The sequence below is a fragment of the Crassostrea angulata genome, chromosome 1 (assembly GCF_025612915.1).
Source record: "Crassostrea angulata isolate pt1a10 chromosome 1, ASM2561291v2, whole genome shotgun sequence".
NCBI classification, from domain to species: Eukaryota; Metazoa; Mollusca; class Bivalvia; order Ostreida; family Ostreidae; genus Magallana; species Magallana angulata.
In genome coordinates, this window is record NC_069111.1 from 52456775 (window position 1) to 52470559 (window position 13785).

The window sequence follows — 13785 nt, forward strand, 5'->3', positions numbered from 1 at the left end:
CGGCCACACCAATATAATTTCTTGTTCGTCGAACCCCGCGCGCTCGTATTTGAATAATTCTTTACAAATAATATTATTATTAATTCCCAGCATCCAGATAGTTCTGCAGTGTTTTCTGTTCTATTTCCGCATTAATTTTCGTATTTTAAATAGTTTTAAAATATAATACAGAAACAAGCAGAAAAATATATTCGTCCGCACAATTTTTTTTAAATACCCCCTAAAAATTTTTCATACAAATAAAAAATATTTTTTTATTTTATCACTCGCCCGCCTTACCTTTTTTTATTGAATGTCCGACGAACAAGAAATTGTATTGGTGTGGCCTCCTGCTTTAATTACGGAATCCATATATAAGTTCCTTATAAAGCCGTGACACAACATTAACTCACTAAACTTTGTGAACAAGCATGGAATTGTTTGCGTGGATTCTGCTGCTGTCGCCATTGTTTCAAGGTAAGACTTGTTTTTATCCTTTATTTGTCAGAGTTCATAAAAGTGTGCACAAATTTATAATTATGGTTCTAAAGTTATATGTACCGTTATATATTACTATATTATATATTATTATATGTTACGTTATATGTTATATGTTTCAAAAAAAAAGAAGAAATGTTTGCGGTTTTTATTCATCAAGGTAGAAAAGGTTTTTCTGTAATTTTTAACTTATCCTAAACGCATTTAAAAGTATTGGGTGTAATTTTCCATTATTTTCCAAAAAACTTGTTAAAACGCCCCTATCTGATATATTTGTCACAAGATATTTATTTACAAACTTCTTCAGTTACTTTAAATTTCAATTTATTTTCTCAAACCCTTAGCATGCAATGGTACATGAGGTACAATTATAACACATTTGCGTTAAATTGTAACGCCAAGGGTCTTAGGAATTATATATAATATTATAATACAATATAATAATACATGTGTTAATAGGCAAAAAATAGTACTAATTCAAAAAGTGGTAGAAAAAGTGGATGTTTTAAAAAATGAAGTCGACGCGAAAGCGAGGTCGGCGTGTTAGTAATGATGTCACCTATTTGGAGACAATAGACAGAAACAGTGAGAACTGAGATCATTTTGAGCTGAACGACCTATCAAAGATGTAATATTGACGTTTGTATTTAATCTCTGCCTAGTTGTGAAAATGGAGGTCCGTATATTTATTGATGGTTTTAACTTTTATCCATTTGTACATTTAATTTGGAAAAGTTCTCAATTCCTCTCGATAAAGTGTTTTCAAACGGTATGCTCTTTATAGAGCACATACGCAAATCCAAATAAACAAGAATTTTTTATAAATATGAATTAAAATCCATTTCCATTTCGATTTAATAACTTTAGTACAGTACTCAATGAATGATGTGTCACATTTGTCATAGGGTTTTCTTCCATAAACCTCATCATACCGACTCACTTTAGTTCAGTTTTCCAGAATCACAAAGATGACATAAAACGGCATATATAGCTTTAAAATAAGTTTCTAAAAGTGTTTCTTTTCCACACATTTTACTGTCTAATTTTGTATAGTGTGATGATTCCTATCTTCACCCAGCTTACGTAGACTTTCCCAAACATTTGCCTTTTTGCAAAAGGTGTTCATTGACCGTATTTAAAGTTTGTGTCAAATATCAAGTTCATATCAGATCTTGGATCCTAGGTTTTTCCAATTCAACGCACCTGACTTATTCTATTTCCAAAAACGCTTAATAAATAAAGAATTCCATTGATCTTAAGTTGCAGCTTAAAGTCAAAACAAAGTTCTATAAAATGTTTGTTTAACCTTATGTTCTTTATAAAGCGGGTTCTTTGAAATTGTCGCCATCTAAATAATGTCTTGTTTCACTCTTTTCTCTTTAATAATAAAAGGCCTATTGGCCACAGTTTAGGTGACCAACAACTCTTGTATCTTTCGAAATTCTAAGACATGAAACGCTTCTAAGATATCGAAAACTCACCAAAAAAAAATCATTTCATTAAGGGTTTGACTACACATAAGGAATAAATAAAATAAGATCATTGACCTGATTTTGGGACATCCTATAATAAATTCTAACGATGTATAAATTGTCAAGTCCAATTACACAAGGCCTCAAAAAATCAAAAATAGCACAATTGGGAAAAAAAAGTTAGCATGAATTTTGATTAAATGCTAATTGGGGTACTTTACCCACATTAAAGTAAAAATACAATAAGGTTACAAAATTCACTAACATGCTCATTCTGTAATCAAAATATAGAATCAATAACACATTTATTTGTTTACAGTTTTCTTGTCAAATGGTAATATATGGTACAATTTATGGAAGAATGGATAAGAAGCAAGTTTAATTTTTTTTAAAGCAATCGATTAAGCCCGAATCTCAAAGAGTAGAGGTGACTACTTCGCCGTATTTTCTGGGTGGTAATGGTATACTACCAGCATATGACCCTGAACATCTCAGGCCCCATTTGAATTCTAATTTTTTAATTGCTAACTGCGTTCAAGAACGTAGTTCATTTTTCAAAAGCTCTTTCTTTTATAAGATTTGATAAACAGACTACGTGTTGTAAATTTAACAAGAGAAATATATATGGACTAGAAAACATATTAGTACTAACAGTAAAACAATTTATTTATGCCGGTAAATAAAACAAGCGGCCTTTGGTTCACATCGCTCACATGAGCAACAATTGCTTACTATTTTGACTTAAAACACTTTAAATAATTAAAAATAGAAAAAATTCAATATATAGCATAGTTAAGAACCATAATATTTAGCTGCAGGACCGTAGCTCCCGGTCTGAAAAAATTCGGATGGACGACCTGGAGCTACAGATTTAGGTAATCCAAAACATGATCTATATTAGCATATACATGAAAGTTTGAAAAAAAGATACACTGACAAAAGAAGTTTGGTGATCATAGCCATAATAAAATAAAATTTGACAATTTGATTATGCATAATTATGATATATCAAAAGTAGGTCACTCTAACCTTCATATGAATATGTTTGCATGGTAATATCATACAATTAAGCATTGTATTATTTTAGGAACAGATTTATAAACAGTTTTCCATAAACATTTCAATGATAGGAGCTCAGGGTTTTAACAATTTAGATCTATATTTAGTGCGGATGTTTGCATAAGTTCTCAAAAAGATTTTAAAATATGTTTTCACTTATATCTATTTCTGTTGAACTTTGGACTTTTTCGAAATTTGGTTTATTGAATAATAAATAATACATAATCTTAAGAGGTTTTAGTGTAAATATTAGCATTACTGGTTGCAGTGGTTCTTGATAAGAAGAATTCTCAAGACAGACACTTTTTTCGCACTGTTTTATGTTGTCTCATTGTCTCATTTCAAAATGGTTTAAATGATTTAAAAACCCTTACCCATACGGATGCTTTGTAACAAGTTGTATTTGGACCAGTGGTTATAGAGAAGAGTAAAAAACGTGAACAATTTATAGACAGAGAGACGGATGGACGATGTACAACAGGTGATCAAAAATATCAATGCCTCAGGTGAACTTAATCAAGGAGGTATATATAGTTTTTATAACGATTAAAACATAACTTATCCTGCGTTATTATCAGCGTGTACCCCTGGAGATATGGGTAATATAATAACAACAAGGAAATTTTATTTATTGATGGTATTCCTATCCAGTCTGAAGACTTTTTTTTCATTGTGTTAAGTTGCACGTCATTAAATATTGAATACCTCGATAATGATCAGTTCAGTATTGATTCTATCAGACTCGGTATAATGTGCTTTATGTTGTCGAAGCTCTCGGGCTTGAAAAGATACACTCAGTTTCCTAAACTTTGCTGTTAACATTAAGAAGTCTTTGAGTGGGTCAGAAGTTCTGAAAGCACTGCTTTCATGACGAAACTGTTAAACAATTGCAGCACTTTCTCGTTAAAGAAAGGTGCATTACATTGAAAGCGTTCAACAGGTAGTCCACAAGTTGTCAAACAAACAAAATCGCTGAAATGCACATTACACACTGACATTTGTTCCTGTAATTGGTAAAAATGTCTTGATGCACTTTGTAGCGTATTGGTATTAGACTTTCCTCTCTCGTTTTGGGCATGAAAGTCTTGGATAGAAATTAAGAGTGTTGACTTCACATGGATTAGCGTATCTGATCTTGAACGGACACTTGATCTCCACCAGTCCTTTACCACAACACATACAGCCAGACACTGCAAACTTTGCTCTCTAGCCAGTTTCTCAACATTGTGCGATTCTTTTTGACTGACGGTGATCGCTTAGATCGTTAAGTCGCATATATATGCGTAATAATAACTATGGGGTAAGAGTGATATCGAATAGAATTATTCTCTGAGTTTACTCGGTAAAATTGATTCTTTTTTAGACATAATGCATTCATGTGTTTGTAAATATCAGTTTCAAACGATTTATTTTAATAGCATGAAATTAAAAAAATAATTACTTGTTTGGAACAAAAGTGATTACGATAATCTAAGCTATAGCGTTGAAAAATGTCAATGCCATTGAATGTGTTAAATGATAATGAAAAGATACATTAATTTGTCAAAACAACTATCTTAGCTCATGATAGTCACAACTGCTGGTACGTGCTTCTACGGGTGGTCTACGGGTGTTCTTTTAATGAAAATCTTGCGAGACAAGCAAGTGCATCTTACGATTTCGGAAGGACGACGCTTCTGTAAGCACGCACGATGGCTATTGCACAATAATCACCACGTTTTCCTTGCGAGAACTGAAACCGTAAGCTGCACTTGCACCCCACACAATGAACTCGTAAAATAACCGTACGATTTGAATTGCACGAACGACGTAGGGAGATCCCAGTTGTCCCTTGTGTTATACGAACGTTGACTGCAAGTCGCATGTGTGTTACCCTCAGCATTTCAATTGAACTTGCAGTAGACGAACGTTACACTCATTTTGTGCGTTAGTGTAATTAATCGTTGTTAATTGAATATTGAAGTAGATATTTGAAGTAGAAGTGCTTGACCTGCGAGCGTGCTCAGATAAAACATAAACATTTTCTGAGTAAGAAGGGGAATAATGATCATTCGGTACACACAGAACGATATTTTTAGCTAATAAACAAGTTGAACCAACTACAAAAAAACTCATATGAAGAATGTAGAGAGGCAGTAAATATCATGAAAAAAGAAATGTCACGTGTGTTAGATGGCCTACCTAGTGAGTTTTATCAATGTTTTTGGAACGTTATCGGTCCTTTTTTCTACAAAGCTCTTAGAGAAATATTTCAAAGAGGTGAAATGATATACTCTCAAAGAATTTCTTTGATATCTTTAATTTACATTAAAGGCGAAAAAGATCGCTTGAATAATTACCGACCAATTAGTTTAACAATTACAGACTATAAAATCATTGCTTTTATTTTTGCGAAAAGATTACAAACGATATTAAGTAAACTAATTAGCGAACAACACACTGCATACATTAAAGGATGGTATATCGTAGAAAACGCTCAGAAAACATCTTGATGGCATATAACTCTTCGTAGACTTTGAAAAAGGATTCGATTCAGTGGAGCGGAATTTTCTGTTTAAGGTTCTAGCATGTTTTAAAATTTAACAGCAATAACTTCATAAATTACGCAAATATGCTTTATACCAATCCAATATTTAAGATGAAAAATAACGTTTGGCTGTCAAAAACATGCACTATGACTCGCGGAATTAGACAGGGTTGTCTATTTCTGCTTTGCTATATCTTTTTGGTGCTGAAATTCTAGCTTTTAGGATAAACAGTAATCAAAACATAAGAGGAATAACAATACACAACAATGAAATAAAAAGCATTCAACATGATCTAAGTATAGCCCTAAGAAATAAAATGTCAATGAAACATGCTTTAGAAGTGCTAAACGAATTTTGTAAATACGCCGGATCTATAATAAACATAAACAAAACAGAATGTATTCTTTTAGGAACTCTAAAAAATAAATGTTTATGATAAGCTCTATGGTATTAAAACTACAAACAAAGCAGTAAGATGTCTGGGAATCTTCATTGGTCACGATGAAGTAGAATGTTATTATAAGAACTGGATAAAAATTGATCATGATGTTGAAAAGCTTTTTGAATCTTGGAAAAAAAGAAAATTAACTTTATTTGGTAAATCATGCATGGTTAACACACTTGCTTTATCTAAACTCACATACGTTGCTTCAATTCTTAATTTTCCTGAAAGTGACTTTATAAAAAATTTCAATGCTTAATCTATAACTTTATTTTGGATTAAGAATTAAACGCAATACTTTAATAGGTAGTGTATTAAACGATGGATTGGCAGTTGTTGATATTGAATGCAAAATAATATTATTTCAAGCCTCTCATGGGTTCCTCGACTTCTAAAAAACAAAAACATTCTGCACAAAATTTTAGATTCTTACTGTAAAGAAATAAACGTAGATGTAAATTACGCTTTATGACTCGTATTATGCTCATTCAATGAATGTTAGCCTAAAAACTTAGAAAATATTTCATCAATTAAAATTGTACAAAAACAATATGTAACTTTTTTTGTATAATTTTTGTATAAGGGAAATTCCCTATTTTAAAAAAAAATGGATTACATGTGGAATTCTGTATGTAAACGACTTGTTAAATGATGAAGGTAATTTCAAGTCTCTTACAGACTTCAAAGACTGTATGAAAATAAATCAACCTGGATATGTAAATTTAAGATTCTTTCCTCTTTTCAAGCCACTATGTAGGGAATTTGATTTTTCAAATTGTAAGTTCACTAATATGCAAAAAAATTAATTATTTGAATTTTTAATCAGGTTATGAGAATGTATTAGGGCAAAGATGTAGTTTTTTCTATGAGAATTTAGTTAATAAGCAATTTATTAAACCTTGTTATCAAACTGTTTTACAAATGGAGTATAATATTGATTCTGTTGATTGGAAATATATTTACAAATGTAAATTATTAGATATTTCTGATAAACGTCTAGGAGATTTCAAGTACAAAGTATTGAATAATATTCTTGTAACAATGTATATTTGAGTAAATGGAATAAAGAAATCCACAGTCAATGTAAAAAATGCCAGAAGAATGAAAATTCTAATCAAGTAATCAAGTAAAAAAAATCAATTATGTTTTCAATACATTCTACATTCGTGTGGAGCAATTATAGATTAATAGTCTTCTTTTTCTTCAAGTTCTTTTGACGTTTGCGTATTCACAGTAGATATATTTCAGTACAGGCCTAGAGATAAAATATCAATTTACGTGAAAAATAATGGTTTTCCGTGCCACTGTCGTTGGGCACAGAAAAACGTCGTTACGGTGGAATTGCAGGTGACCTACGACGCGAATGTAATAACTGCCGTTCGAAAGGCAAACATACGTCTGGCGCATGAAATTCGTAAGACGGAAGTACGGTTGTTACGGGCAACGAGCGATAACCTGTCTTTAAACAGAATTACATGTGACACCTAAGAATGGAACGTCAAACGAGTGTTTGCCCTTCGTTGCACTCGCAATCACTTTATAAATATTGCTTATTATGTAATATGTACTTATATTCATTCTTTTTGATAAAATAACTATTTACCTGTATCTGTCAATTTTTCTACTCATTGGACGGCTTCAAATTTCAAACTAGACAAGTATAGATAAAAACAAATAGAAAGAAAAAATATACAAATACGGGTTTCTTCATTTCATCGAAAAAAATTGCAAGTGAAAAACTATATACCAAGAATATCCATGTAGTTGTCATAAGAAAGAGAAATTCTGACAAATTAACTAAAAATACCTTTTAGAAAATTCTGAAATAGTCTTTTAAATAAAAAATATTGACCCTATAAATGAAACTGTATGAGAACTTTGCATGCCAATCTACCAGTTATATATATACAACTACCAAACAGATTAATTTTATTTCTGAAGAAAACCGATTGTGATTCATAGCTCAATGGAAACTGACAGGGCTGAAATTTATACGATCCAGTTCTAACCTGTTTATCGGTCGGTTATAACTAAGAAAAAGCACTGACTGCACGATATACTTTAAACATATAATTATCGTGTTCAATGTTAAACGGAAAATCGAATTTTCAACAAGTAAGAGTAGATTTGAATTAGCGTATATCTGAATGTGCATATTCTTATTCATATATAAGCTAACGATCGTTTTTTTTTTCAATTTCGCATGAATCACCAAAGACAGCATTTTATTGTTTAAAACACCCCAACATGATCCCACCAACATATAGAAAAATCACTGACAAAATACTATATATGATATTAGTCAAATTTGGCCCCCATAATTCTCTATTTGAAAGTGTTTAAAGTACAATAAATTGTTGTGTAGTTTTTCAGAAGAGTTGATATATAATAAAATTTTGGCCTATTTCTTTGATTTATTTGCATTCACTGGTATTTTATGACGTCAAAAGTGACACTATTTTTATAATTCAATCAAAGTCAATACAATTTTGACATTTTTCTTAACTTTTTTCGAACTGGAAATAAAGAGCGACGCTTTGACTGGTGAAAATATGTTCGGTTGTTCGAGCAATCGCTCAATGTTTTCTTAAAGAAAAACTGCTAAATTTGCTAAAAATGCGATTAAAATGTAAACTTTTTGATACAATATTTTTAAATTGTGGGCACTCAAATCAAAATGAAAGTTATAAAAAACTTCATATGTATATCTGTACAAAGAAAACAAAGAATTACAGTACAGTGACGATGTTCATTTAAGGGGGCAATTTTAGGCTCAAACCATATATATTAAGAATAACTTAAAGAAATCACTAAAATTGCAGAGTGCTTGGCTTCTCATATCTGGAAAATCGTGCCCCGGCTTCAAGATGGAGAGATAGCAGAAATACCCGCGAAGTCCTACAACGGAAGTACTACATCTCTGTGCGCATTGGAATGCCAGATCAGGCCGCCATGTCAACTTTTCCGTTATAACTCAAACACATCAGAGTGTGACTTGTATGATGGAATAACATTTAAAAGAACCTCATACGTTCACCAAAACCAGTTTTATCAGAAGATGCCAGATCGTAAGATTTTTCAAAGTTCTAATTTTCCATCATGTGATACATGGAATATGGCTATCTTTTATGTATCGCGTTATGCATATAGTTGTTAAATCTTTAAGAGCGTGTGATGTTAGAGTTTGTCTTCAGATTGTGTGACAGGGCGTGACGAATGGTTCCCCGAGTATCAGACTTGCATTTGGATTCCGACCCACGTTTCTCCTTACGAAGAGGCAAAACTTCTATGCGAATCAGCAGGGAAAGTCATGTAAGGCATCAATAACTTTTCACAAGTCTTGTATCTGATGGATCTTATAAGTACAAGTAAGGGTTCTGTGAGCCTTTATGTTAAATGTATTTTAATTGTAGTTGGTGTTTTTTATCAGTGGTTTAATCCATTTTATTTTAGAATACATTCACATATACTCTCGACGCACTGGATACAAAACTTATGAGATGGATGACGGGACTTTCTTCCCATCTACATTGTGGTGTCCGGATCAGCCATATGAAGACTCGGACTGTTTAGGGGTCCAAAACGACCCACAGAGTACCTGGTGTACCTACCCTGGATTAGACGATTATGTATATTGTTCTCATTCATCACGATTCCTCTGTGTGTAGATGAGACAAAATCACGTCACTTGTGTACAAACACCTCCAGAGAATAAGGAGGACTGGATGGTCGTGGTTATTGTAGGCTATATCAATCTCCTTGAGATAAAGAGCTCCGTATTTAGATATATTAAGATAATGTTCAAATTTTAAAGATATTGTATTTAGATTATTTTCTTCACGAATTTATAGGATATGGCAAAACACGCCATATCTAAAATCTTACGTATATAACTATTTCCTAAAAGTCTTTAAAAGTACAAGTATTATAAACTTGGTAAATATTTTTGACAATTTGTTAAAAATATGTTTTAAAACAGATAGTCTATGCTGTGCACTATTCTAAAACAGTTTTAAAAGTTTGAGGATAATGAACTTGGTCAATTTGTTTCACCATTTTAATGTTAATAACACCCCCTCTACATTGTTCCTCCACACATCCTTTGGATCTGTGGAGGCATGCACAAATCGTTCAGAAACGACCATGAATACCGGTGACGTTTACACTATTGGTCATAAGTACATGTACATGAGAAGTTGACCACGGACTGAAGAATTTGTCAATGAATTTAAAACGAATGTTTAAATCCCATTTTTTACTTCTTCTGAACTTTTTAAACAATAGTTTTTGTAGATATATATATAAATGATATGTTCTTACAGGTACTGACATTCTGACGATTCACGGACAAACTAGTTTTTAAAAAAATTGTTTGCATGACTGTGCTTTTATAATCTGCTTTTAAACGTTTTGATAAGAATTTGGTTTTTTTTATTCCTTCATTAAGTATTTTAAATACTACAGGTTTATTTAATTTGTACATGGACATATATAAATATTTGAGTATTAATAGATGGTTCACTCATTTTACTTTCATTACAGAAAGAGAGTGCAATCATTCCACCATAATTTAATGGTATTTTTAATTAAGTTTTATGATAACGTATATTGTTGATGATGACTGTTTGGTAATTGATGTTTCATACAATTAAGAGAGAACTTCAGAAAAACAAGGAAAGGATGAGTGAATCGGAATATTCCAGTAAACTGTTCCATTAACAAACATATATTCGCGCGTTCGAACTTGATTAATAGCGAGAGACTTTTGCAATAATAATTACCGTTCCTCACATTTTACACCATGCAAAATCGGTATCATCGCCAAATATAAGCTCTCCTGATAGGAAAAAAAAATTAATATCGGTTCAACAGCATGCATTAAACATAATACTATCATAAACAGTCGTGCGCGAATGCAGAAAAACTTCCCAGGGGGAAAACATAAACAATTGTGTATATGTAGTCAATACGGTTTTCTAATATTTTTGTAACATAATATCCATTTATTAAGTTTAGAATTTAGAATAAGCAAGTATTGTTTAGTTAATCATTATTTTAATATTCCTTTACTGTAACATTTTTTGACAAGGTTAAACTGCTTTTACGTTAAGGATATTGAACTTTTGAAGTTCGATTTTGGGTATCATTTTTTTTTTGTAAAAAGGTTTCATAACTTCTCTGGTAATCCTAAAGCTCAAATAATTGGTAAAAAATGACTTCTTAACAAAACCTTCTTTCTCGAACTCCTCGTACATTTTCAGCAATAGACAGTATATTTTGGGGTGTTCTATAGATGCGCAATGAGAATTTGGAGTTTGGATAAAAAATAATGACGATTTTTGTGGTGTTTTTTGCTCCTATACCCGAAATTTCCCATAGAAAGCTCGGGTATAATGTTATTTTCCTGTTCCAGTCGTCCGTCCGTCCATATGTCACGTTATATTTTCTAAAACTGCTCTTACATCTTATAAATCAGCAAATTAAACACTTTGAGTTTGATTTGGGGTGTCATGTTGTTTTGTAAAAAGGTTTTAAAAATTCTTTGGTAGTCCAGGGGGATCAAATAATTGGTAAAAAATGACGTTTTTTCACAAAAAACCTTCTTCCTCGAACTCTTCCTACATTTTCAACAGTTGACAAATCATTTCTTGGAATATGTTTTAGGGTATCCTATAGATGCGCAATAAGGTTTCGAAAATTTCAATTTTGTCTCGGTGGTCATTTATGGCTGAAAAATGACTTCTTCTTTTTATTACCAAATAAACTGGATTAAAAAACGTCAACATATTTTGCAGAAGCCAAATTATCTTCTAGAATATGATTGGAGGTGTCATTTTGAAGTGTGATCAGGTTCCAGATATTTTTTTATTAAAGAGATCAATGGTCAACAAAAAATGAGTTGTTTTTTCTTAAAAGTATGGTTCCCAGAACTCCTCTTACAACTTATGGAGTAGCTACGTCATCTCTTTGGTTATAATTGGGGCTGTCTTATGGATGTGCAATAAGGTTTTAAAAATTTAAAATTCATCCAGGGAGTTCAATAGAAGCAGAAAATTGACGTTTATCACTAAATAAAACCCCATAGATCCAAGAACTCCTCTTATGATTTAATGGATAGACACATCATATCTTGGGATATGATAGGGACTGTTCTATAGGTTTTAAAAATTTAAATTTCATCCAGGGAGTCAAATAGATGCAGAAAATTGACGTTTATCACTAAAAATAAAACATAGACCCCAGAACTCCTCTTATGATTTAATGGATAAACACATCATATCTTGGGATATGATAGGGACTGTTCTATACTTTTGCATTAAGGTTTTGAAAAATTAAATTTAAACCCGGGGCCAATGTCCTGCATACCGCTTGATGCCCCTTGGCACAAGGAACAAGAATATATATGGTTTAAGGGCGAGGATCTCAATCGTTTTGAAGATATTAAGGGCCTTGCTGTTTGAGGGGGTCAGGACTACCCACAGGGCCCATGACCTACATAACATTTGATGCCCCTTGACATCAGGGACAAGATTAGATATGGTTTAGGGGTCATGATTATAACAGTTTCGAAAGGATGGGGATGGCCCCAGGGGTCAGATCTAATAAACCCTATATATTGCCAGTAACAGTCAATATATGATTATGAAAATCCTATATTATTATCTTTGTCCGTTTTCAAGTTACCATATACAATAGAGTCTTCGATTCTTCCCATAAGGTACAATGTTTGATCCTACACCCTTTTGACCCTCGCCCCCCCCCCCCCCCCCCAGAAAAGTGGTTGTTTAACCCCAAATGAGAAAAATCAATCCAGCTTATCCTAGAGTTTTGTACAATTTTGTTTAGCCATTAGAGCGGGAAAGAAGAAGGAGAAGAAGAACAACAACAAGAACAAGAAAACAAGAACAACAACAACAACAAGAATACATGTAATAAGAAATTGTACAAAAACAATAAGTCTCCAAATTTCATTTGGAAGACTTAATAATGAAGATTAAATAGCGATAGGATTATCAATCATCACTAATTAAATGAAAATTGACAATTTCTGATTCCAAAGGGGTCAGGATGACCCCTTAGGGTCATGTCTTACATACAACGATGATCTGATGCGTATGACCAAAGGAGGAATAATATCTTTGGATTAAGGTGGGGATCTAAATGGCTTTTATGATATTTGATAATTTCAGGAAGAGCACTTGGGATCATGACCTACATACCATCTGAAATGCTTTGAAGAAAGAAACAATAATATGTGTACATGAACATTCAATTTAAGAACCCAGATATAGATCTATCATCTATGTTTTGTAATACTTCTCATGTATATATATATATACATGTATTAGTCTGTGTTTTGTTCCCTACTATTCATGTTAATGACTGTAGTATGGCTTAGTCTTATTTAAAATTACATTAGAAAATTGTCAAATATATGACTTGGAAGAAAATTGTTAAATATATGACTTGGAACCCCACCCCCAAACAAACTCAAATTTAAAATGTCGCCCCCTTCCGTCCCCCTGGAACATTTTCTGGATCCAATCGCGAGCATGTATTCAATAAAATGAAATTTAAAAAACTTGCATTTATTTATGCATAAAATGAAAATAACTTTACATTAACACTTTTCGTAATTGTCGAATGATCGATTAAAATCAAAATATAATTTTTGGTCTAAATAGTTTTATAAACTGGTAAAAAAGTTATTTAACGATTACGTTTACTCAGGAGCGAAAAAAAATCCACTAATAGGAACGAGAAACTATTTATTGCTCATTGTAGCCCAACTATTGTGGTGCTATTT

General features: G+C 32.1%; 1 pseudogene; it reads left to right on the forward strand.

Moving 5' to 3' along the window:
* Positions 1 to 410: 410 nt before the first annotated feature.
* Positions 411 to 9744, forward strand: LOC128173942 (uncharacterized; annotated as a pseudogene).
* The last annotated feature ends 4041 nt before the right edge of the window (positions 9745 to 13785 follow it).